At 35.6% G+C, this 27,353-nt stretch overlaps 1 protein-coding gene across 5 annotated transcripts in view; it reads left to right on the top strand.

The window, feature by feature from the left end:
- Nucleotides 1–27,353, top strand: part of SLC16A7 (solute carrier family 16 member 7) — a 127,621-nt gene that overhangs the window by 28,029 nt on the left and 72,239 nt on the right. For 2 of the 5 annotated variants that reach the window (XM_077758399.1, XM_077758400.1), the window contains exon 2: nt 24,723–24,843. The gene's annotated coding sequence lies outside the window, so the exon portion shown is untranslated. Of the gene's footprint in view, nt 1–1,316; nt 1,486–20,084; nt 20,177–24,722; nt 24,844–27,353 lie in introns of those variants that run through there. The other 3 variants (XM_077758397.1, XM_077758398.1, XM_077758401.1) reach the window with 3 other exon arrangements.

Below are 27,353 nucleotides of genomic sequence, written 5' to 3'. Positions count from 1 at the left end.
AGAGATGGTATCTCATTATGGTTTTGATTTGTATTTCTCTTATGATGAGTGATGTTGAGCATCTTTTCATGTATCTGTTAGCCATCTGGATGTCTTCTTTGGAGAAATGTCTATTCATGTCTTATGCACTTTTTTTAACTGAAATATTTGTTTTTTAAGGTGTTGAGCTTGATAAATTCTTTATAGATTTTGGATACTAACCCTTTATCAGATTTGTCATTTGCAAATATCTTCTCCCATTCCATCGGTTGCCTTATAGTTTTGTTGTTTCCTTTGCTGTGCAACAGCTTTTTATTTTGATGAGGTCCCAATAGTTCATTTTTGTTTTTGTGTCCCTTGCCTCCAGAGACGTGAATAGTAAGCAGTTGCTATGTCTGAGGTCAAAGAGGTTACTGCCTTTGTTCTCCTCTAGGAATTTGATGGTTTCCTGTCACACATTTAGGTTTTTATCCACTTTGAATTTATTGTTGTGTATGGTGTAAGAAAGTGGTCCAGTTTTATTCATCCAGTTTCATTCTTTCACAGTAGGTGCTGTCCAGTTTTTCCAACACCATTTCTTGAAGAGACTGTCTTTTTTTTTTTTCCATTGGATGTTCTTTCCTGCTGTTTTGAAGATTAGTTGGCCATATAGTTGTGGGTTCATTTTTAGGTTTTGTAACCTGTTCCATAGATCTGTCTGTTTTTGTGCCAGCACCATACTGTTTTAATGACTACAGCTTTGTAATATGGCTTGAAGCCCAGAATTGTGATGCCTCAAGCTTTACTTTTCTTTTTCAAGATTGCTTTTGGTATTGGGAGCCTTTTGCGGTTTCACAAAAATTTTAGGATTGTTTGTTCTAGCTCTGTATAAAATGCTGGTGGTATTTTGATAGGGATTGCATTAAATATGTAGATTGCTTTGGGTAGTATAGACATTTTAACAAGAATATGCATACTTTAATTACCTGATCTTTTATTTATATACATTTAACTTGTTTCCAATTTTTTAAAAACTCTATTTCCAGGTAGCTATAAACATTCTTTATGTATCTTCTCCTGCACAAACGTGTACCTAGGAGAGGAATTGATGATTGTAAGATATGCAGAACTTCAACAAGCTTTTTCCAAAATGGAGAAGAGTTCCTGATGTTCCACATCCTGTGCTTGTTGGAAATCTGTAGCAATCTAGATGGAAGCCGTGGCCTAGCTTTGTTTGACTTTTGTTGCCCAGTTCTGCCTGTGTCTCATTGGCTCTAATGTAAGGAAATACTGTCCCGGTTGTGGTGGGCAACAGTTTGCTTTTCTCTCTCTCCACTCAGGAGGAACTGAGGGAATAGAAGATAGGCCTACACCGGCACCTGGCTTACATCAGTGGACAAGTCTCTAATCTCTGATCTTGCATGGAACACTTGCTCAAGTTCTTCCTTCTGTTGTAGAGAACTTGAACTTTTGCTTCAAAAGTTTCCAGATTCCAGCAGACTCCGGTTTCAAGACATTGTGCTTCTGGTCAGTACAGCTGTTTGTTGTTGTTGTTATTGTATTGTACATTGTATTGTTGTTTGTTGTTCTTATCATCATTATCATCATCATTTAGGTTAGTTATTTGCTTTGGTTTTCTCTTTTAAGATCTAATTTTTCATCTTCATGTGTTTGCAGCAGACAGGTTATATCCAAATGCAAATTTACAGAAATATCTTCATCTGTTAGCTGACTTTTGGCTAAGGTTGGATAGCAAATAATTAAGACTGAAGTGGCTGGTGGTTCTGTATCACCTATTATAATAAGATAGATCCACTTTGTATTCTAATTCTGTGGGTTGCAAAAATGCCATTATTATATAAAACTCAGAGCCTTGCTTGTATTTTTACCGAGAGGAAAGATGTGCCATCTCTGTATCAATATGGTTCTTCAAGAGTACTTTATAGTAGTCCAAAGACTTTAATTCAAATGCAGTTTTGGATCTAGTCATCTATTTGAATCAAAGCTTTAATAAAGCTGCAGAATTCTGCACTCTGAAGCATGAAAGGGTTGACTCTGACCTGGGATGTTTTGTAGGCAGGAAGTTTCCATTTCTATCACCTCTATCATAAAATAACTTACAAGGCTCTTATAAAATTTAGAATTTTGAGCAGTGTAATAAGCATGTCAGGATCATTTTGCTATATAATACTCCCACATATAATAAAGCTAACCTGTTGGATAGAATTTTTAGCATTTTATAGCTGTAGAAGAACAGCTACCAAAAATGATAAGTTAGGTTTGGCATAATTAATACTGAGCTGTTCTTTCAGACAGTAATCGTCAATAGGTTCAGTTGTTTCTTGAGGCTACTTCTGAAATATTCTAGTAAGACCATGTCATCAACATAGACAGAATAAACATTGAAGGTAAGAATCCAGGAATGTTGAATAAAATTAAACCTAATTCAGTAAAGTGATGCACTGTTACTTAAAGACTAGACAAGTTTCTAGCAAATGTGGGTGCTTTTTGTTGTTGTCTTTTTTTTTTTGTCTACTGGTAGTCCTTAGTGGTTTTTTTAGCAATAAAACATTTCATATGAGTGTTGAATTAACACATACATTTTTCCTTCGTGTAAGTTAAAATTCTGTGGACTAGGAGGACAGCCACAAAAATGGAAAACAGTTGTAACATCCATTTCTGATCCATTACACAGAACTTAATTTTGGAAACACATTATAAGTGTTTTATAAGATAAAACTGTTTTTCATTCTGTGTATTAGTTCTTCTAAGTGATTTTAGTCTGTTTTGAATTTTGCTCTGCTGTTTTCTGGAGCATCGTTGGTTAGCTATCAGAAAGAGGGAGTCGACTTTACCTGTTAGTTTTACAAGTGTACTAGCATCTCTCCTACCAAGAATCTGTGCATAATATTCCTCAGTTTTAGCTTTTTCTTATTTCTTTTTTTAGATGTTTATTTATTTTTGAGAGAGAGCACAAGCAGGGGACGGGCAGAGAGAGAGAAGGGGGCAGAGGATCCAAAGTGAGGGAGTCTCTGTATTGATAGCAGCAAGATCCATGTGGGGCTTGAAACCACAAATCATTAGATCATCACTTGAGTCAGAGTCAGCCACTCAATTAACTGAGCCACCCACGCATCCCCCCAGCCCCTTTCCAAATAGTCTCCATGCCCAACGTGGGGCTTGAACTCTCAACCCTGATATCAAGAGTTGCATGCTCTACCAACTGAGCCTGCCAAGTGCGCCCAAAATATTCTTGTTGGATTATTTTTCTCTTTTCTTTTCACTTGACTATTCACATACATCAGTAAAGTCTCAACCAAAATAGATTTATAATCTCTTCAGGCTGGTATGATTATACTTACTCATGCAATAGTTAATAGACAATTTTTTTCCTATAGACTGTTTTTTTTTTTTCCTCAGCTAGAGTTTGACGAGAGAATTACCCTTGTTGTCATAAGTCTTAGAATGGATTGCATTAACTTACTGCCTATACACTGAGGTACATAATGTTTATGTAACATACTTGAGACAATTGAGAATATAGTCACTCAAGTCATTTCAATATTGGCTGGTTCAGATCATTGCAGTTGAGAAAAGCTGCCACAGGGTATTATATTTCCTCCCTTTTTTATTGTTATCTCCCAAAGAATTACAGACTGTGAATGCATGGGCTGCATCTTGTTCCATTGTTGTACCCCTAATTTTATCCTATTGAACTCTTTCCATGTAGTTGTTTGATAAATATTTGTGAATTAAATGCTAGAATGAAGGAATCTTCTTTTGGCAGAACTTTGATAGTAGAATGATTTAAAGTAATCATTAATTCATATCACAGTGTCCAAGGAGGAACATGTGGCCCTAAGTCACATATAAAGTAGTGTTAGTATTTGAAAGGCCTGGTGAGGTGGGGAGAGCAGTAGTAATCTGTGATTATAATTGTCTCAGACTGATTATCAAGTAAGACTGATCCTAAGCAGTCAGGTTATTTTACTCATGAATTAAGTTAGTCTGGATCAATAAGGACAAAGATGGGACAAGGCCACATGTCTCTCATTACTCAGCAGACTACCTCACACCCTTTTATAGGATAGTGATGATGGGGGTCCAGAACACAACAAGAAAGAAGGGGCTCACATACGCAAATGGTTTTGAAGTCTCTGCTTGTGCCATATTTGCTATTATTCCATTGTCCATAATGTTACAGACCGAATATTTGTGGGCTCCCCCGCCTTCAATCCATTTATTCAAACTCCAAACTGATGTAATGGTATTTGGAGATGGGGCCTTTGGGAAGTAACTGGGTTACAAGTATCCGGACAAGGTCTGATGGAATTGTTGCCTTTATACAAAGAGAAATCAGAAAGCTCGGTATCTCTGTCCGCACACATGCATTAAGAAAAGGCCATGTGAGAACACAAAAGGCGGGTTTCTCCCAAAAAGCCAAGAAGGTTCGCACCAGAATTAGACCATGCTGGAACCCTGATTTCATACTCTGTATGACTAATACATAGACAGTAAGTCACATTAGCCAAGCCCAGAGTAAATGTGAAGAGGAACTATTTAGAGAGGTATATACAGGGAGGGGAATATTTTCTAGGCAATTTTGCATTATTACCACTTTTGCATCATGGTCTTTAAATAAATATGATGCATGATGTGATAAAATTTATGTAGGTATCATAAATTAATGAATTATGTTTCTTTGGATATGAAACATTCTTTAAAAACTCCAAAAGCTAACCCTTTAGAAAAAATGATCTGGAGTCACATATTCTGATGCTATTCAGTGCTTATATGTCACGCAATTGCTTATTAAGTATACTTCAGGACTATTATGTGTTTTACTAGTTTTGCGGGCTGTCTCATACTTTCCGATGGATATATACATGAGACCAAATGACAATGCAGACTACGTATTCATTAAATCCACCTTCACATAATCTGTTCAAAATTTAAAATTTCTATTATTTCATTGCCAATTGACCTTGAGACAAATTGTCAAGAAATTTATTAGGGTAACAGCATGAATATTGTGTTCTCAATGCCTCCTGGGTAAAATATGACTCATGGCTTTCTTGCTTCTGAAATGATTAAGCCTCAAACTTGAAGTTGACAGCAGAGTCATTGTACAGATTGATGTTCTCAATGACTAACATTTGACAGAGTTTGCTTCTGATTTATTATGCTTCTAGATAAAAAACAATTTACCTCATTTTTTAGTATTTTGACTATGCGCTTTCACTAATTGGATAAAAAATTCAATTTCTTTTATATTGAGGACATGTGCATTTTAAATAATCTAATCATTTTAAATTAAAGCTTTATTTTTTAGAAAGTAAAGTTTCATTGTGTTTTTAAGTATGCTGACATGGTCCTGCTCTTTTTTTTTTTAAATGGCAAGTAGCTCCTGAGGTGTCTTTCTTTCTTTCTTTCTTTCTTCCTTCCTTCCTTCCTTCCTTCCTCCCTCCCTCCCTCCCTCCCTCCCTTCCTTCCTTTCTTTTTTAATTTCACCTATCAGTAAATCTAATACTTATATAAAAATCTGTTTACTAATTATTGGGATTTTGCTACAATTACTATTTGAGTACAGCAAATGTACTTAAAAAACAATCATGGATAATTAGGTACAGCCCTCACTAACTGAGCTTGTAATTTCTGGAAAATAGAAAACTAAGAAATCACCTTTTCTTCTCAAGAGTACTTTCAACTACTAAAATGTTATAAATTTATTTTTTAAAGGATTAAAGTATTTCCCAATGAAAAGGAAACAAAATGCAAGAAATGGAGGGAAGGAAGATAATATACAATTTCTACAGAGTTTTCATCTACTAAGAAGACAAAATAACATTATTATTCCTATATATTTTCTTTATCACTTAAATATATGTGATAAGTAGAAAACATTTTAAGTAATATTTACATAAGTTATAATGCATATTGATATAATAAATATCCAGAAACCTACCATTCAGCTGGAGAATTCGCTAGAAACATCCCTTAAAATGACTTTATTCCCGTCCTGTCTCCTCCCCAACCTACTCCCAAAGGAGGTAACCATTACTCTAAACTTTGTATTGATCCACTGTGTGTGTCTCAGCTTTATTGAGATAGAACATCATGTTAGATGTTGTGTAAAATATACAATGTGGGGATTCTTAAGTTTATTTATTTATTTTTAGAGAGAGCAGGGTAGGAGCAGAGAGAGAGAGAGAACAAGAGAGAGATAGAGAATTCCAAGCAGGCTCCTCACTGTCAGTGTGGAGCTGGGCATAGGGCTCCATCTCACAAATGGTAAGATCATAACCTGAGCGGAAATCAAGAGTTGGACACTTAACCGTCTGAACCACACAGGAGTGCCTTCAATGTGATGATTTGATACATTTAAATATGGTAAAATAATTACCACAATAGGAGTGGGTTACACCTCCATCACCTCATATAATTGCCATTTTTATTTTGTGGTGAGAATATTTAAGATCTATTTTCTTAGTAACTCTGAAGTATATAATAAAGTTTTGTTAACTATACTCACTATGCTCTATATTAGATCCCCAGAACTTATTCGTCTTATCACTAGATGTTAGTACCCTTATTTAATATCTCTCCAGTTCCCACATCCCTCACCCTGTAGCAGCAACCATTCTACTCTGTTTCTATGAGTTTAGTGTTTTTAGATTCTGCATATGTGAGGTCATACAGTATTTTTATCTTTGTCTGATTTATTTCACCTATCGTAATGCCCTCAAGGTCCATCCATGTTGTCATAAGTGGCAGAATTTCCTTGTTTTAATGATTGAGTAGTATTTCATTATTTGTCTGTATATATGTGTGTGTATCTGTGTATATGTGTGTGTATATGTATCAAAGATATATATATCTTTGTTTTACAGTTTGAAATTAGAAGTATGATGCCTCAGCTTAGTTCTTTTTTTTCTCAAGATTGCTTTGGCTAGTCAGGGTTTTTGTGGTTCTATAAGAATTTTAGGATTGTAATTGTCTATTTATTTAAAAATGCCATTGATATCTTGATAGAGATTGCAGTAAATCTTTAGGTTGCCTCAAAATTATTAATTCTTTTACTCTACTGCAGGTATTTTTTCACTAATTTCTATCTTCTTCAATTTATTTCACCAAATCTTACAGTTTTTAGTGCACTGATCTTTCACCTCCTTGGTTTAATTTACTCTTAAGCATTATATTATTTTGATGTAAGTGGGATTTTGTTCTTAATGTTTTTCAGATAGTTTATTGGTAGTGCATAGAAATACAACTGATTTCTGCATATTGATTTTGAATCTTGATTAATTTTAAGTTTGTAGATGAATTATTTAGGATTTGCTATGTATAAATTCATATCATCTGTAAATAATTACCACAGTAGGGGTAATTTCTTCTAATATGGATGCCTTTTATTTCTTTTTCTTGCCTCATAGCTCTGGCAAGGACTCTCAGTACTATTGAATAGAAATGATGAGAGTGATATCACTGTATTGTTCCTGGTCTTAGAGGAAGCTTTCACTTTTCCTCTGTTTAATATGATGTTAGCTCTGGGATTATCATATATGGCCTTTATTATGTTGAAATTCACTCATTCTAATTTCTTAAGAGTTTTTATTATGCAAAGATGTTGAATTTAGTTAAATGCTTTTCCTACCTTACTGAGAAGATCATATGATTTTTATCTTTCATTCTCTTTATGTGGTGTATCACATTTATCGATCTGTGTACATTGAACTATCCTTGCATGTTAGGGATAAATCCCACTTGTTCATGGTTTGTGCTGTTGTATTTGTTTGCTAGTGTTTTGTTGCAAATATTTACGTCTATGTTCATCAGGGAATTTGATGTTTAATTTTTTTTTTTTTATAGTGTCCTTATATTACTTTGGCATCTGGCTGGTGCTGGTCTCATAGAATAAATTTGGAAGTGTTCCCCTTTTTTTTCAACATTTTGAAAGCATTTGCGAAGGATTGACATTAATTCTTTTTAAACATTTGTTAGAATTTAGTACTCAAATGATCTTGTTCTGGCCTTATTTTTTGTTGTTGTTGGGAGGTTTTGATTACTTATTCAATTGCGTTAATTGTTATTAGTCTGTTCAGATTTTCTGTTTGCTCAAGATTCAGTTATATTAGGTTGCATATTTTTGGGAATGTGTCTATTTCTTCTAGTTTATCCTTTTTGTTGGCATATAACTTTTTATAGTGGTGTTATGATCCTTTGTATTTCCATAGTATCAGTGGTAATGTCTCTTCTTGCATTTCTTATCTAATTTATTTGAATGTTCTCTTTTTTTATCCTGGTCTAGCCAAAGATTTGTCAGTTTTGTTTATCTTTTCAAATAAGCCAGCTTTTAGTTTCATTGTTCTTTTCTATTTTTTCTGGTCTCTAACTTATTTCTGCTCTAATTGTTGTTATTTCTTTCTTTCTGATAACTTGGAGCTTATTTTGTTCTTCTTTTAGTTCCTTGAGGTTTAAAGTTAGTTTATTTTAGATATTTCTGTTTTCTTGATGTAGATGTTTAAGCTATAAACTTCCCTCTTAGATATCTTTTACTGCTTCCCGTAAGTTTTGGCATGTTGTTTTTCCTTTTTTTTTTGTTTCAATTTTTTTTAAGTTTATTTATTTTGAGAGAGAGTGTATGAGCAGGGGAGGGGCAGAGAGAGAGCGTGAGAATCCTAAGTAGGCTCTACACTGTCAGTGCAGTGCTCAATCCCACGAACCATGAGATCATAACCTGAGCCAAAATCAAGAGTCAGATGCTTAACTGACTGAGCCACCCAGGCTCCATTACTATAGCTATATCTATAGCTCCATTACTTATTTTTCCCTTCTTGTTGTCATCTTTTATGAATTGGTTAGTTTTCATAATGGAATGCTTTAATTTCCATCTCTTTATCTTTTGTGTATCTTCTATAGGTTTTTGCTCTGTGGTTACCATCAGGCTAACAGAAAACATTTTATAGATATAATGGTCTATCTTATGCTGATAACAACTTAATTTCAATTGCATGTAAGAACTCTACTCCCCTTCTCCTCACAGTTTATGTTTTTAATGTCATAATTTACCTTTTTTATGTTGTATATTCATTAAATTATTATAGCTATTATTATTTTTAATAAATCTGACCCTTTGTCTCCCTGGATACTGTTTTCTCATGTCTTTTGTAGATTACTGCAATAGAATTTAACTACTTTTAAACCATCTCTTCAATCACCTTCTTCTCTACCCTATATCTAGGATTATTTTCTAAAATGGAAACTAACTAAATCATCCCCTTTCTCAAAAAGCAGAACACAAGTCCCCATACTCCAAGGTGAATAGACTCTATGCCCTTTCACCTAACTTGTCCCCAACTATATCATGATGTCATGCTGTCTCTTATTTCTGGGACATACCAACTGATATATTTTCTTATCATCTGTTACTACTCCCTATCCCACCATGCCCCAGTCCATCTCAGGAGTGGATGCCATTTATATTTCAAGACCCAGCTCACTCAGGTTATTGTGACTTCAACTACTCTTGAGAGAATTCCTTAACTATCAGCATGTAGTCCCAGTTTTCCCAATCTTTCTCCATAGACATCTGAATTTACCCATTTAATAATGTTTATCATACACTGTTGTAATCATCTACTTCATAATTTGCCTCCTCGACAGAGTTATTTCATAGGTCAGAGATAATATTTTGTGTCTTAGTCATCTTTGTATTTCTAATGCCTGGGATAAAATGAGATATCCAGTATATGTTAAATGAGTGAATGAATGAATCAACACTGGAAACAAGACGATATGAAAATACAGTGTTCTGTCTTGATTTTGTCATAAGGGCAGACAATTAGAATGAAGGAAGAGGCTTACAAGGCATATCTCCAGGAATGAGAACTCAGGATAGAAATTCATTTCCACTTTAATTACCATCTCAGAGACAGGCAAAATCTGTAATTGAAGACCAGCACAGTTGATACTCTGTAAGCTATAGAACTTACACATGTATATAATGTTTACTATCGCCCTCTGTTTCCCCACAGTGATGATTCATAATAACCCCCAAAACAAAGGAGTTTTCTGCCTGACTTTAGGACTGTCAAGAAACTAAAGGTTTAGGGACACTATCCCACTTTGCAGTCAAGACTGTAAGAGTAGAGCTTTTAGAAAAGACAGAGAGACAACAGACAAGAAGATTAGAAAACAGGCTAGGTTCTGGGGACCCACAGCCAGGAAAGAATGAAGCAGGGGGTAAATGAGTTGATCTTTAGAGGTCCCCAAAGCCCTGGGGCTGAATGGGCCAGAAACTGGGGGGCACTTTCCAATATAAAGTTTTCCAGATAACCGTTAACTATATTTGGAAAACAACTTTGAACATCATAGAGATTATATCTAGTCTTATTTCTCTTAGACTGAGGATGAGTTATCTTTATTGCAATTATGTTTTGGATTGAGAAGTCAGGGAGAGAAGAAGGCTCTTTTGCTTCTACTATTTAGAAAGAAGTGAAACAAAAATTCCTCCATATTTTATTTCCCTACCTACTTTATTTGCAAACTCATTTTTTGTTTGTTTGTTTCTATCCCACCCTTGAAAGATGAATCTCTATCATAATACCTGTTTATTTTCCTTTTTACAAGGTATCAGTCTGTAGTATTTTGTCTATATGTATAACATTCTCTTTGCCTCTCTCTTCCACTAGAATATGCAACCATGGGTGGGGATTTGTTTTGTTCAGCACTGTAGCCACTGCACTTGGCACACAGTCGGCTTTCAATGGATACTTGATGAAGATTAACTGAATATGGAGTCAGATTGATATTAATAATTCCAGTTCTTCTGACTCTTCACCTTTCACTTTTTTATAAGGACTTTGAATTCTCTGAAAAATCCTGCATCACATATTCCTGGGAACCACATGAGATCAGAAAGAGATCAAATAAGGTTTTCCACTACTGCTTCTCACCATTGCTAATGCCCTCTATGGAAACAACAAAAACAAAACATTACCTATGGAAAAGACCTTGTCTTCTGGTAATCTAAAAGCAATTGACAACTGAGGCCCAAAAGCTAAGATGCAGGCAGTAATGGCAAAAATGCCCCCTGTACAGATATACCAAACTTTATCTTCTGAATCTTAAGACATCAGTGTATACAGACCTTAAAAATCTTGTGGGAGAATGGTTTCTTGAGCTTCTGTCCCTAAACTCTCTGTCCATTAGAATCTGCAGACTGGACAACGTGGGTACCATGCCACCCATCTCGTTTACTGTATTATTTTACACTCTCTTGGGCCTCCGTGCACGCTTCTCTCTGCCTTTAGCCACATAGCTAGACATCACAACAATGACAACAAAACAGAATTTTCAATTCATGCAAATAGATTCCTAGAATCATCTTCAGTTCACTAGCTTTGTGAGCATAGTTTGGAACCTCAATTTTACCTGCATCAGAACAATCCTCTGTATAAATATACTGTTCTCCTTTGAATCTAGAAGTCTCCATTGCTCATTACAAACATTTTCTTAAAAATAGAGTTGCTTCAAAAATTGTAGAAAATTTGTTCATAACATTTTTTGTAACGAAAGTATCTGCTATAATCTCCTAGTTCACCAGGAGATGGAGATGCATACTAATTAGAGAGAGGTATAAGCATGGTTGGGAATGAAGAGAGATGAAGAGTGGTTCTCATTTTGTAGCCGCTTTTAAGGCCAAGTGTTACTGAATATATTTTAAATGGTGATTCAACCTATAGCATGTCTTCATCTTTTATATTTGGATGGGGATCTCTGTTACAGTTTCCTTTGAGAGAGTCAGCTCTAGACATAGATGGCATCTTTGACATTCAGGGTATTTTTTCTTAGGTCCTGAAGGAGCATAGCTTAGTCAGTCTGAACTCTTCTCAAGATAGGGCTAGATTCAAAGGTATATTTATTTCCATCACTTTGATGGGCCAGCTTAGAGCCAGGTAGAATTATGAGATTCCAGGAATCCCATGATGCAGCTTTATTCTCCAGGGTCCTTGGGAATACATTTTACATGTTTGACCCTAATGGAACTGGGTGAAGCTAGAAATTCTAAGCAGTTTGACTGGAATCTGGCTGGCTTTTAAAAAGTTTTCTGTGAGGGATGCCTCCATGGCTCAGTTGGTTAAGCGTCTGACTCTTAATTTCAGCTCGGGTCATGATCTCATGATTTGTGGGTTCGAGCCCCACATGGGGCTCTGCACTGGCAGTGCAGGGTCTGCTTGGGATTCTTGCTCTCCCCCTCTGTCTGGCCCTCCCCTGCTCACTCTCTGTCAAAAATAAATAAACATTAAAAAATTTTTAATTAAAAAGAAAAGTTTTCTGTGAGATCAGAATTCACCTAGTATCATTTAGTTCTGTGTGAATCCATGACCCCATTTATTGAAATAAATTGAGCCATTGAAACTAAATCCATTGAGTAAATTTTGTCATTATCTGCAGATAATGATTCTAGCACCAATGTCTATTTTAGGATTGTATGAGTAACAAACTCCATTTTAGGATGGAGTTATTACTAAGTTATTACTATGTTATTACTAAGTACCAGTTTATATAATTGAATGTACATAAATTTCTTCATTCGAAAGGACTAGAAGAAGTGAAGTACTCTAAAAAAAACAACAACAGTGTCAAGTTTTATATATCCTGGAATGAAGTTATTTACTTAATCTGAGGTTACTGTGGTAGGTACTCTAGAGAATATAATATGATTTATTCATGGTTCATGGTCTCAAGATACTTACAGTCCAGGATGAGAGATAGACATGAATAATTTCAAAAATAAAATACGGCGTGGTATAATCAAATGGCTTTCAGAGTTTAGAGAAGGTATATTTTTTGCTTCTCGTAAGTCATTAGAAAGACTTTCATGATTTTATTTTAAAAACCATCGTTCATTGGTGTGGAAGGATGGGCATTATTTCATCATGTCACTATGTATGTGGGTTGAATAAATGAAGGGAAGGTAGATTTCTTGGGGGGAAGAAACCCCTTTCTACACTAAAGCAAGTCTGGGAGCTTTGTGTCCTATAACTAAAGCAAACCGAAATGCATATTGATATAGTGAAGGCTGAGAAATAAATACATCACTTAGCAGAGAATTTGTCAAATCTACCTGATTACTTATATGTAGACATTCTATGGGACAGGTATTTTATAGAATACATAGATAGAATATTATGCGATTTTAAAACTTGAAGAATGATAAAAATGAGCAAGAAAGATTTAGTATAGTCAAATTTTGCAATGCTTTGGACTCTGCAGTGCCACTGAAGTTTTTGAGTGATGGAGTAACCCAATCTGAGGGTCCTATTGGGAGATTAATCCTGCTGGGATGCATCAAAGGGAGGCTGCCAGTGTGAAGAGGTAAAGGAGGCATGCATGGGGAGTTGAAGATGGGATAGCCCCTTAGGGGACAATGTGAGATGAACAGGGGTGTGAACCATAGTGGTCAAAAGAGAAATGAAAAGGAAGATGCATTCAAGAGCGATTAAAGAAAATTATCCATGCGTAAGAAAGGACTTGCGGGTTTTCAGCCTAGGAACTGACTGTTACTAAAATTAATGGGCTTAGGGGAATTTAACATTTCAGTGGCATATTTTTTTGAAAATGTCTAGGAAGCAGTAAGAAATAAAGAACTATAACTTAGGAAAAACATTGCTACAAGGGATAGAGATTTGCTATATCATGTATAAAAGTGGTAACTGAATTTTTAGACTTAGATACTATTATGGAGAGTAGGTAAAGGAAAAAGAGAATATGACTTTTATGAGGACCCGCATAATTGGACCTGAAGAGGAAAACTAGTAATGGAAGGAGGGATAGTGAGGGAGTGCAACAGAAACTAAAGTCTCAAGTACAAAGTACAATTAAATATTATTAAATACCATAGAAAATTCTAATGATATGAGCACCAGTAGTTTTGGAGATTAGGAAGTCATAGCTCATTTTCAAGAGAAAATTTATTCAGTGAAGCTTGCAAGTAAAAGGTTCCAAGCAAGGAATTATGAGTAGGTGGTGAGAAAGTAGAGGTTGTTTTTTTTTTAAATTTTTTAATGTTTATTTATTTTTGAGAGAGAGAGTCAGAGCATGAGTTGGAGAAGGGCAGAGAAAGAAGGAGACAGAATCCAAAGCAGGCTCCAGGCTTCAAGCTGTCAGCACAGAGCCCAACGTGGGGCTGGAACTAAGGAGCCATGAGATCATGACCTGAGCTGAAGTCGGATGCTTAGCCAACTGAGCCACCCAGGCTCCCCAAGAAATTAGAAGTTTTAAAGGGAAGATGACCCTTGCATGAAGTTTTGAGATAAAGATGAGAGAAATATAATGACAGCACAGGAAAAAACAGTAACTGGAGAAGGTTATGCTTTCCTATGCTTTTTAGGCCTGAAGAGATAACCACAGTAGGCTAAAGGAAATAACCAAAATAGACAAATACATTAAAAACTAAAAATAACATGTGGAAATTATTGTAGCCAAAGCCCTTTGAAAGACCAGAGAGATTTCCTTAACAATGATAAATAGATGGATTAGCATGAAAAAAGAGAAGCATGTCTTTTTGTCTAGAACAGAATAGGAAGAGAAGATTTGTTTGCAGTGGAGGTAGAAGATGGGAATCCCCTTCCCCTTGTTCCCAGGCTTAGAAAGTTCTAGGGAAGATAGGGTAGCAGTCTGTAGCTCCTACCTTGGCTATTTGTCTTGCTGTCAGTCAGGCTGGGTGTGTGGAACAAGCAAACTAAAAGTCAGAGAAAGTTTAGCCCTGTCTTGCAAAGTAGTAAGGAGTGTAAAGGAAGCCTGAGGGCAGGGAGAGCTCTTCCCTGGCTGAGGCAGAGTCAGAACAAATAGGAGTGAATCACCTGGAACAGAGTGGTACCCACTCGAGCAGGACGAGCTGTGCTCTGAGAGGTTGGGTAGATGTCAGGATCTACAAGGGAAGAGCAAGGTGGAAACACAATTAAACTAATAAAATGATTAAAGTTAGAGAAGTTAAATTGGCATTAAATTGCTTGGAATTATCGATATCATCCCTGCCCAGGTGGCAGCAAAATCTGAAAGAGGGATGCCTCCAGGTGTTTAGGAGAAACTGGAAGGGGGGGGTGGGGTGGGGGGGGAATGGATACAGTGTGCAAAGATGAAAAGGTTCTCATCATTTCATTACTCTGGCCTTGTGCGGCACTAGTGTGTCCCCTGTTCTCAGAGGAGTGTATTTGTTTCTGTATTTTTGTGAGATTCACAGTCTTGACTAGTCCTGTAAGGAAAGGAGAAAGGAAGTGAGACGATTTTCTTTTCTCTGCATTTGGGATGATGCTTCTTTCTGGTGACCTTCTTCTAGTGACAAACGGGATCGAACCCATTGATTTATTTTCAGCGGCTCCTGTAGCTCTCATCTAGGTTATATTTAACTTTGGGTTCATTTTTGTTCCCATCAGCATCAACTTCATTATCAGTGTTCAGTGCATATCACATAACAATAACATCAGATTCTAAATACAAGGGCTTAAAATTGTGGATTCTGTGAAGCTTCATAGTGAGGTTTCCTCAGAGAGGATCTTCAGAGTGATTCTTGAGAATGTCATAAAATGGGATGAAAGTAATCACTTTCAGCTCTGCCTCCTATTTCAGCCAAGTTTTATTGATCTTTTATAAGAAATGACTGCAGTTAATGGTCCCCACCGATGTCAGTGTCATAAAATTTATATATAAGTTTGACAAGAGGAATACCTTTTGGAATGTTTGTAAATAGTCCATTCTTATGCATTATTAATGATATCTTCAGTGACTATCTAAAATTCTATCAAACATGATATTTTTACTGAACAATAATATTATGATATGATTCCCATTTGGTAGTTGTATAGTGTAATTATTTTATTGAGGGATATATAAACTGGGCAAATTTGGGAACCAAAAATATATAGTGTCTAAATTGAAATATTACATAATTCTTTAAAACAACTTGAATATGTAATGTGCAAGGTGCTGTTTTCACTCTGTCTTGGAAAAATGTCTTCATGTGAGTTATTTGCAACACTGAACCAAATTGTCCTGCTTTTATGGGAACATACAATGTTAAAGAACATGGAAATATGCTTCAATATTTTTTTCTTTTTCTTTTTTTTTATTTTTTATTTATTTATTTTTTTACAAATAGTTTATTGTCAAATTAGTTTCCACATAACACCCAGTGCTCATCCCCACAAGTGTCCTCCTTCATGCCCATCCCTCCTCCCCCCCACATCCATCAGTCCTCAGTTTTTGTCAGCATTCAAGAGTCTCTCATGGTTTGCCTCTCTCCCTTTCCCCCACCATTTCCGCCCTTCTTCTCCCCCTTGGTCCTCTGTTAAGTTCCTCAATGCTTCAATATTTTAACCCTGATAATGAAAAACCATCCAAACACATACCAACCAAGTCCTCTGAGGTTCTCATATAATAATTTTTATGGAAACTAAATTGTGATTTGGGAATTGAATAAAATTATAAGCACACTTGAGCAACTAATACTTGGCCTTTAGGAGCCTCTTTTATTTAAGTATGTGGCCCGGTCCCCTTACATAATGGAATTCCTTCAGAGGATTTTTTTCAAAAGAACTTTTCTCATTTAGCCCATAGCTTTTCGAATCTTGGAAAATTTGCTCAAATAATGTCTATCTGTTCATTACTTATTGTTTAGAGAGAAAGAAATTTGTATTTCACAACCTAAGAGAGCCTATAAAATAGAAGTATTTTGTCATAGAATCAAATATAAGCTGAAAGGGACCTGAGAGAATGCTTAATCCTGCTGTCTTTTTACAAATCAGGAAACTAAGAGCCAGTGTGAATGTCACTTGCTCAAAGGGTTACTTTAGTGACATTTATTGTGATATACGTATTCGAATTTTCCAGTGTTAGATATCTGTATGTCACATAAAGCAAGATGCAGAATATAGAAGTCATTTTAATCACTTCAAAATTTTACATTTCCAACAGACACTATTCCTTTCTATCCAGGCTGGTAGTTCATTTCATAATGTAACCCTTTAAAATATTTTTAAAATTATTTGATTCTAGATAGTGCAAATAAGAATACTGTCAGTTCTGTATGAGCTATGCTTCTCTTAATACACTCAGTGATAGACAATTTAAGGTTACTAGACCTTCAGAGACCAAACGATTCATTTCTTTTCCACCCCTACACTGAACTGTTATTTAAACTGAGAGTTTACTGGTGTCTGACTTAAGCCAGTAAGAGATTTTAAGAAAAAGTACTAAGGCTACACTTTTGGTTTGGTCTTTTCCCCTGCTTTAGTGACCTTTTGATTCAGTTTTTGCATTGAGACAGTGTCTTAATTTGAGAATCTTTTACCAAGCTATTGATAGGGGGTGGAAATGTGTCTTACAACCCTCTCAGTCTCTGTAATAATACATGGATTGTCCCTTTTTCCTTTCCATCCTTGCTTGCAAGCAGATCAAATCTATTATGACTTTATTGCTTCTGCTAGTACTTATTAAATGTACCTAATTAAAACCAATTTATGCTACCAACATTCTTTATCTAAATCTCTTGTCCCAAAATGCCAACTGTCTTGTGTGTATTTTACGCCTTCCAAGACACCACAGACAAATAGTTTTACCAAATATTTTGCCTCTTCTAACAGGTTCCTCACAACCATCTGCCCATCTCTAAAGCCAATGCCACACATTTTAGGATTTTGTTACACACAATACCTCATATGCTGTTGTTCTATCAAACAGCTCTAATATCTTTTTCCCCCTCATTATTTTTTAAATTAATAATTTATATTTTAATTTATATCCGAGTTAGTTAGCATATGGTGCAACAGTGATTTCAGGAGTAGATTCCTTAATGCCCCTTACCCATTTAGCCCAGCCCAGCTCCACAACCCCTCCACAACCCCTCCAGCAACCCTCTGTTCTCTATATTTGAGAGTCCCTTAAGTTTTGTCCCCCTTCCTGTTTTTTATGTTATTTTTGTTTCCCTTTCCTTATGTTCATCTGTTTTGTATCTTAAAGTCTTCCTAGGAGTGAAGTCATATGATATTTGTCTTTCTCTGACTGACTTATTTCAATTAGCATAATACCCTCTAGTTCAATCCACGTAGTTGCAAATGACAAGACTTAAATCTTTTTGATTGCCAAGTAATACTCCATTGTGTATCCATTCATCCATCGATGGACATTTGAGCTCTTTCCATACTTTGGCTGTTGTCAATAGTGAACCGCTCTAATATCTTAAGGCTTACAACAATAGATATTTATTTCTTATGCTACTTGGATATGAGTCACAATAGCTCTGGTTGGATCTTGGCTAACCTTCAAACATCAGGGCTCTCAGGATATGTTTTTTTGTATTAGAAGCTAAGAACTACAGTCATAGTGTCAAAACATGTAAACATATTTTAAGGTGATTCTTTTGGACATAGCCTAAACTTTATTGCTGTATACTGCATTGACACAACATTTCCAAAGTTAGTGGAAGGGAACTATTTTTTGCTTGCAGAGAAGCAAGGCAAACCTGGGTAGACCAGGACAAATAATTATGAACCAAAAAAATTGTCAATTGAATTCACTCATGAGTGTGTAGTAGACACACTGACAATTTGATTAGGTTTGTAAAAGTTCCATAGCTCTGCCCTTCAAAGTTTTATAATCCTGACTCTTGATACCATTTCCCTGAATGCACTGGATGGTTAATTTTCTATGGGTTCCAGCTTTTGTTTCCTCTTCCTATTTTGACAAGTACGAGGGTCTCCTGAAGTCTCCTGGGAAGTACAGAGCTGAAATGGATGGAGGGAAGAAAACCTAGGCAAGTGACTAGAAGCAAAGCAGAATTGGAACAGGCGAAATAGACAGTAGGTTGGAGAAAGGGCAGCAATGTGAACATTGCCAGTGGTTCAGGATTGTGGAGAAACATGAAGATAGTAGGAAGCGTTAACTCTGAGAGGCTTGTCCTAGAGTAAAACAAAAGCATCAAGTAGACTTGAGCAAAGATACCTGGCATGGTTGACATGGTTGGATTTCAGTTTCATTGTCTACAAAATGGAGACAATAGCTACCCAATAGAATTATGAGAAAATATGTGTCAAAGTGTCAGGTGTCTTAATCAGTGATGCTTACTTGTAATTTAAGAGGTAAGAAGAAGTGTTATTTACATGGGTAATTGGTAGTCAGAAAATGTAATTTATATCTAAACCGATACATGAAGACCATCTCCGGGTATCCTCTTTACAATACAAAAGCCTCATCATTTCATTTAGGTATAACTGAAAACAAAACCATATAAAGCAAGACAAAAAGGAAACAAAAACAGAGGAAAGGTCTTTAAATACAGCTTCCAGTTTCACTGCATTACTTACAATAACCGTATTTGAATTGTTTGAGTATGAGTTAAAATTGACCTATTTTTCAAAGCAGACATAAACCCCAAAATTAGGACAAATAATTAAATGTGTATGATCAACTTAAAACATTTTATATAGTAAAATATTACGTGTTATTCCAAATTAGTATAATTAAATCTATATTTTTACCAACCTCACCCTAAGACTATGGCCTATGTGGTTTTTTAAAAAAATAAATATTTATTCATTTTTGAGAGAGAGAGAGAAAATAGGAGTCAGGGATGGGCAGGGAGGTGGAGACAGAAGTTCCAAAATCCCGATATGGGGCTCAAACTCACAAACCCTGAGATCATGACCTGAGCTGAAGTCAGACGCTCAACCAACTAAGCCACCCAGGTGCCCCTTATGAGGTCTTTTTTTAATGCATCTCTTTTGTCATATATTTTCAATTTTAGTATCATACAAATTTTTAGCACAGTGTTTTCACGGAACATTACATAATAAATATTTCCCTTGTTATTACACAATTTTCATAATTATCATTTAATGTATTTATAACAGTTTATCAAGTGAATGACAGTAATATGTCAGTCACTACCCAACTTTGGGCATTTAGGTTATCTTTAGTTTCCCCATACTATAAATATTACTCAAGGGCAAGATGATGCAGGGGTTATAGTATTGGATGACAATTCTATTGGGTGACAAAGAGGTATGTCATAGATGGAACTAACCAGGATTCTAAAAGGAACATTGCTTCACAGGAAGCTTCAGCCACCTGGTGAGCAGAGGAATAAGGGAGCTTATCTTGGTGAAATGGAAGACCATGTTACTTCATGCTTCTGGCCAGGTGGATTCACCTTGCTTTGGTACTATATCTTAATCCTGCCCTCAACAGTATTGTATTTTTTAGAAACTTCTAGAAGCTTCTAGCATATTTCTGAATTTCATCCTTGGTATCAGGAGAGCTTATGGATTTTTTTCCTTTATCTAATTTTTTTTAAATAGAGTTTTTAATAGAAAAGAAAGGTATTCTATGGCCCTGTAATCTTCCTGGAAATATTTAGGAATTTTTTTTTAAACACTCCTTTCTTAGTGTCAGTTAATTACCTTCTTTTCAAATTGAGGAAAGGAACAAATACTAGAAAATCTTTGAAGACTAAATGCAAAATGGGAGACCCAAAAATCTGTAAATATAACCATTTAATTTTTTCAGGTTGGCCAGAGAATGTCACTAAATATAAGAAGTAAAAAGATAATGTAGGACAGCATCCTATCCCCAGTACCAATTTTTGTCTTAGTCTGTTCAAAATACCATACACTAGGTGGCTTATAAATAATGGAAACTATTTCCCACAGTTCTAGAGACAGGGAAGTGTAAGATTAAGGTGCCAGGAGATTTAGTGTCTGTAGAGCCCTCTTCCTGCTTCATAGACAGGAAGGACACATTATACTGTGTCCTCATTTGGCAGAGAGAGCAAGGGAGGTCTCTAGGGCCTCATTTATAAGCCTCCTAAAGACTCTGTCTTCAAATACCATCACGATTTGGGATTAGGTATCAACATGTGAATTTTGAGGTAACGCGAGCACTCAAGTTCTAGGACAACATTGCAGGTTCTAGGGATTTGACATGGGCATCTTTTAGGGGGGGCCCTATTCAGCCCACTACAACTGCTTTTACACAGTCCTAAAAGTATAGGATTAGAAATCGGTAATTGTTTGATATGGGATGTCCATTTCCAATTCTTTATAAATAATTATGTGCTGGTTCATATTAGTTTTTTTTTTNGAGATCATGACCTAAGCGGAAGTCGGACGCTTAACCGACTAAGCCACCCAGGCGCCCCAGTTCATATTAGTTTTTATAATTTGTGCATTATAAACACATTTTCAGTTAGTTTGACCTTTATTATCAATTAGCATTCTCAGAGTCCTTTTAACTACAGCAGTAGTTCACATCTAAAAATAGGTTTTGTGTTACTGACATTTTGTGGGCCATGCACTATTGATATCTTTCTTGTCTAGTTGTCAAAGTAAATCAGTCTGTAGGATTTAAAAGATGGTCCATCTGGAAGAATAAAATAACCTCTTAGGATTAGATTCCCATTTTAATTCAATTACCTGTTGGAAAAAAGAAGATTTGTTTCAGTTTATTTCCAATTGTAAAATTGGGTGAGTTATCATCTAAATTTAAATACTGTATGTTAATTTGACACAACTCTATCCTTTTTTATGAGAAAAAGGAAATAGAAAGTAAAAAGTCTAGTTCATTATTCTGTAAGGAGCATAGTAATCCCTTTAGGTGAAAATGCAACCAAGGTAGGATGTAAAGAACAAGCCATGCTTTATCCATAGGCTATCTAGATGAATTTATAGTGAAGTCAATAGTCTCCTAACACCTATTGATTTAATTTGAGATTTAGTTTGCTGAGTATATTATTTCTGGACTGTATTTTGTAACATAAACTCCTGGATGGGTTAGACTATTGATAAGGGTTCATAAAATTGAGGCATCCTGATTTAGATTTGGATAGCTGAAGAAAAAATATTTGCAAACTATATAAAGGAACATTCTGATATTTTGTACAACTGAATGAGAAAGGGCCCTAAATATAATACTGGAGTCTACCCATTGATCATCACTAATAGTTTTACTATTTCTTTGTCCTACACCTTCCTCTCCATAGATTAATCAACCCATATTGATTTCTATTTTTTTTTTTAACCCATATTGATTTCTAGAAGATAAGGCAAGGTTTTCGGGCTTAGCACATCCCACCATATAAGTTTTTTACTTGAAGTAGCCAAATGTTTTCAGTAGTCATTAAGTCACCCTTTTTGTCAATGACAATGATACATTGTAGTCTATATACTCAAACACAGTATAGAGAGGATAAATGTAAATAAGCTAAAATAATGATGAATTCGAAAGACTTTAAGGAATAGTTGAGGTTTAGAATTACAGAGAGTATTTGAATTCTGATGGACAAGACAGGCAAGGATATGTGCAAGAACTGAAATTTGGAAATTCACCATAGAAATAAAACTGAGGGAATGTATTTGTTGGCAGAAAGAGCAGCCTCTAAGGTACTGTGTCAAAGTGTAATCAGTAACATGGGCCTAACAAAAATACTAGTCATGGTACCAATTTGATCACTTACTGGACATTACACTTTGGAAAAATCACTTTGCACCTCTGACTCTTTATGCCCTCATCTCTCTCTCTCTCTCTCTCTCTCTCTCTCTCTTTCAACAGAATCCAGTGTTTTGTTTTGTTTTATTTATTTTGAGAGAGAGAACATGAGCAGGGGAGGGGCAGAGAGAGGGAGAGACAGAGAATCTGAAGCAGGCTCCATACAGTCAGTGAGGAGTCTAGTGTGGGGCTCAAACTCATGAACCGGTGAGATCATGACCTGAGTTGAAACCAAGAGTCAGACGGTTAACCAACTGAGCCACCGAGGTGCCCCATATGCCTTCATCTCTAAGTGTGATTAAATATACCACTTATTCATGGGATTATGATAATTAATTGAATCTTCAGGAAAAAAATTAAACATTGCTATTGTTATTTTCATTCATCCTGTTGTAACACTCTGTCTTTCAAAAATAAACATAAAAAAATAAGAAAAAATCCTAAAGACCAATATATGGATTGCATGAATATAAATATGTTTGCATAAACATGTATTAAAATATGATAGTTTTAGAGATGTAGAGAAAGGGATGTAAAAAACAATATGGTTATAACTACCAAGCAGGAAGTTACAACTTCCTCCATTTTTGGCCAATTTGTTGAAAAAAGCCATGCATATGCATTGGTCTTTCTGCAAGAAAATAGACCAGTCAGGTCAAAGCACTGTGAAAATTTTGTAGAAATGTTGGATGGCATTTAGAATGCGGAATTGTCAAGATCTCTTGTTGTGGCCTCTCTGCTGACCTCCCTAAAGCGTGATGATAATTAAGCATAGATTGGAAGGTCAGAGCCTGATTTTCAGGAATGCCTCAGGCTTTCCTCTGAGGCTTTGCCCTGAACTCAGAGCAGTTCTCTCTGCCAGAGGAAACTGACAGAAAATGTATTTGCTAAAATATAAAAAGTGTTTTCTGCATTCGGATGGGCTAGTTACATGTAGTGGGATGAGGCAGCCATCCCTAAATTACCTGGCTTAAAACACTTACCAAGGCTCCCAAGGCTCCTGGTAAGACCAGAAAAGATGTTTCTCCTCGCTGCTCTTACCCCAGACCTGGGAGACCCATTTAGTGTGAACTCTTTTTCCTAGCATAGATTAAAACTTGAATTCCAGCCTTACCCCTTTATCAGTTTTTATTCTTGACTTTATAATCCCCTGACTACTCTTCATTCTAGTCCCCGCCCTCAGTTTCTCACTGACTTGGCAACTAGATCACAGGCTTTGCTCATCCTGTCATACAAATCTTATTTGGCCTGGTGGCTCTGTTGCCTTCCTTCAACACTTTAGATACAGTGGCCCTGCATGCAAAGCAGGAAACTGGTTATTTAATTGAAAGAGTTGACTTTTTCTCAGCTTTAATCTAGGCAAAGGAATGTCTAACCCAAACAAAATAAACTCTAAGTACTAGCTTCTATATATTCAGCACAAGGTTTAAGTTGAAATAAAAATGTTTGATGTATTAGGGAATTTCAGCATATTTGTCTGTTACCCAGATCTGATTAGGAAGTTTTAATTCTAAATCAGAAGGTCCCTAAAATACTTTTACTCCTTTCCATGACCCAGTCTGTCTCATTGTGAGACATATATATTATTGATAATATTTCCCATAATTCTCTTTTAAACTTTGTTTCCATTGTCAATGGATTTTTCTTTTATTGAATTTTACAGCAAATGATTTAAATGAGTATAGGAAATTATTTGAATGACAGCTAATGAATGCCAATAAAATTCCTTCTCATATTGGTAGATATGCAATCTACTTTTATTTAGTTTTTTAAAAAAATGTTTTGATGTTTATTTTTGAAAGAGAGAGAGCCAGAGTACAAGTGGAAGAGAGAGAGAGGGAGACACAGAATCCAAAGCAGGCTCCAGGCTCTGAGCTGTCAGTACAGAGCCTGATGTGGGGCTCAAACTCACAAACCACGAGATTGTGACCTGAGCCGAAGTCAGACACTTAATCAACTGAGCCACTCAGGCGCCCCTACTGTTATTTATTTTTTTCAAAAAAGGGCCTAGTTCTTCATTTTATACTTATGATTTTTTTCTCGTGCATGTATGTTTAATCATTTTGTTCATACTGTAGTAATCAAATCGATGGGTTGACAAAGAAGTTTTGCTAATTATTATAACATTGCCACAATGTCCTGGGATGAGTTAAAGCTAGTGGCTTCTTTAATGAGGCTTACAGAACTTATACATGTAACCTTTGTTTTTCTCATTTCTTTAGAAAATCGAGAGTCTGCTCAACCTCTCTCCCTTTGCATTAAACTTTCACATATCGCTTCAAGGAATACTGATTATCCACAGATAATCCAAAAAAATCTGTTCAAGTTGGCATCTATCAACAGGTAAAATTATGCTTTTGATTCCCATTCCTGATTACTTCCTCAAATAAAAGGAAGAGACACAACAGCTCTAAGTTCTGTAAAACATTAACAGAATTGTGCACAGGAAAATAATGAGACCAGTGAGTGTGTATGAATTGGATCTTGACTACTTATCAACTCAGGAGTTGTTTAATAATGAACAGAACAGGGGCACCTGCATCTGACTTTGACTCAGGTCATGATCTTGGGGTTTGTGAGTTTGAGCCCCGAATCCAGCTCACTGCTGTCGGCACAGAACCCACTTCGGATCCTCTGTCCCCCTTTTTCTCTGCCCCCACCCCGCTCATGCACATGCTCTCTCTAAAATAAATAAATATTAAAAGAAATCATGAACAGGTGGAAGTGAAATTTTTCAAGGGTTAATTGGTTAGGGTTGTACCTTGTAATGATTTAGTTAAGAGAGCATAAGACACCAATTTATATGGAAAAACTAATCAACTAGGAGATAAGGAAGTGAAGAAGTATAAATGGTGACTGCAACCTGGACTATGCAGTTATAATTAAAATCAAGCAAATATGCTGTAAACAGATGACAAATGTTCACATACTAAGATAAACTGGTGAAAAAAATACAAAAAGGATGATTAAAGAGAAATAAATATTTCAGTCATATAATCCTTTTTTAAAAAAGTGTTTATTTTATTTTTGAGAGAGAGAGCGTGCAAGCAGGAGAGAGGCAGAGAGAGACAGGGAGAGAGAATCCCAAGTAGGCCCTCATGCTGTCAGCATGGAGCCTGACTTAGGGCTTTATCCCATGCTCTGTGAGATTTTGACCTGAGCCAAAATCAAGAGCCAGATGGTTAACTGATTGAGCCACCTACGCACCCTAATATAATCCTTTTTTAAAGGTCTTTTATGAGCATAGATTCCTGTATACAATAGAAATCCCAACATCAACCAAGCTCATTAGTAAATTTCAGTATTCATATTCATAACATGATTTGAATATTAGTAAATTTCAATACTCATATTGATCTTTAAAAGTATATTTAAGATTATTTAGAAATGTTATTTTTGAAATGACTACAAAACAAATCATCCAGTTGTCTTTCTGAGTGTTTACAATAGTAGATGTGATAAAAACTACAAAAGTTTAAACTCATGAATTAATGAAAGACAGCTTTTTTTATGCAAACAGGAAAATTGCAGAGAACTATTCTACCTATTTTAAGTTTCATTTTTATTATTTTTCCTATATGAATTTTTGAAAGCAACGTCCTTCAGTATATCTGTGGACAGACTAGAAAATTTTAGAATTTAGACTGTTTTCATTCAAAATCTAGAAAACACATATAGAAGATCACTGAAAATATCCCTGATATAATCTGACATTAAATAAAAATTAAATCTGTCTCTGTTTTTGTAGATATCTGTTTAGTTTTTTGGTAGGTTTTCTGAAAAACATGTGGCAGAATTAGTTTTTATTAACTCATTTCCAACAGTATTTTAGTAATAGAAAATGGCTCTCTCTTTCCTCTACATTGCAATGGAAACATATTTGCAAATAACATAAGAGAAGTAAGAAGAAAATATTGAGAAATGGAGCAATTACAGCAAAAGCTAAGCAAACAGCTTTACAGTTTTACATAGAAACATTGATGTTAGGCAACCCAAATGTTTCAAATTTAGTTTCAGTTGTACTAAGCTATATGTGATCATTTCTTCCACAGGAGAGTGGGTGCTCTATACCATAAACACTAAGGGGTTAAGTGTTCCTAGGTATATCCAAAGAGAAAGTCCTTTCTTTTGACAAACAATAACATGCCATCCATTTGTTTGGAAGAATTTCATTGCTATGAAAAAGGCATAAAAATATATCATTGATTAAATCATAGGTAGCACCATTTTGAAAAGAGTGGTAAAATTAATTCATTAAAAACATATAATTTCCAATGCTATGAGTATAGATAATAGATGCATGTGAAATATGTTTAAGTATTCTCATTTGTTAAAAGAAGTTCTAAAATGTATCTAATGATCTAATATTTCCAATAATTTAAAAATCTGTTCTTTAAAATCTATCAGATTTAATACATGGTCCTTTTTAATTTTTTTTTAAATGTTTATTTTTGAGAGAGAGAGAGAGACAGAATGCAAGCAGGAACAGGGTAGAGAGAAGGAGACACAGAATCTGAAACAGGCTCCAGACATGGGTCTTAAAACTCACAGACTGTGTGAGATAATGGCCCAAGCTGAAGTCGGACGCTTAACTGACTGAGCCACCCAGGTACCCCATACGTGGTCCTTTTCAAACCTTGTAAAGGAAATCTTAAATATTTTGGATTAAAAATGTATTCTGTTTTTTAAAAAGTTTTATTTATTTACTTTGAGAGAGAAAGCATAAGTAGGGGAGGAACAGAGAGAATCCCAAGCAGACTCCGCAGTGTCAGTTCAGAATCCAAAGCAGGCTTTAACTCATGAACTGGGAGATCACCACCTGCATGGAAATCAAGAGTCAGACACTTAACCTA

This window comes from Crocuta crocuta, unplaced genomic scaffold, assembly GCF_008692635.1.
Source record: "Crocuta crocuta isolate KB4526 unplaced genomic scaffold, BGI_CrCroc_1.0 scaffold283, whole genome shotgun sequence".
Classification (NCBI taxonomy): domain Eukaryota; kingdom Metazoa; phylum Chordata; class Mammalia; order Carnivora; family Hyaenidae; genus Crocuta; species Crocuta crocuta.
Note: the sequence above shows the minus strand (reverse complement) of the source record. Positions and strands in the feature narration are given on the sequence as shown.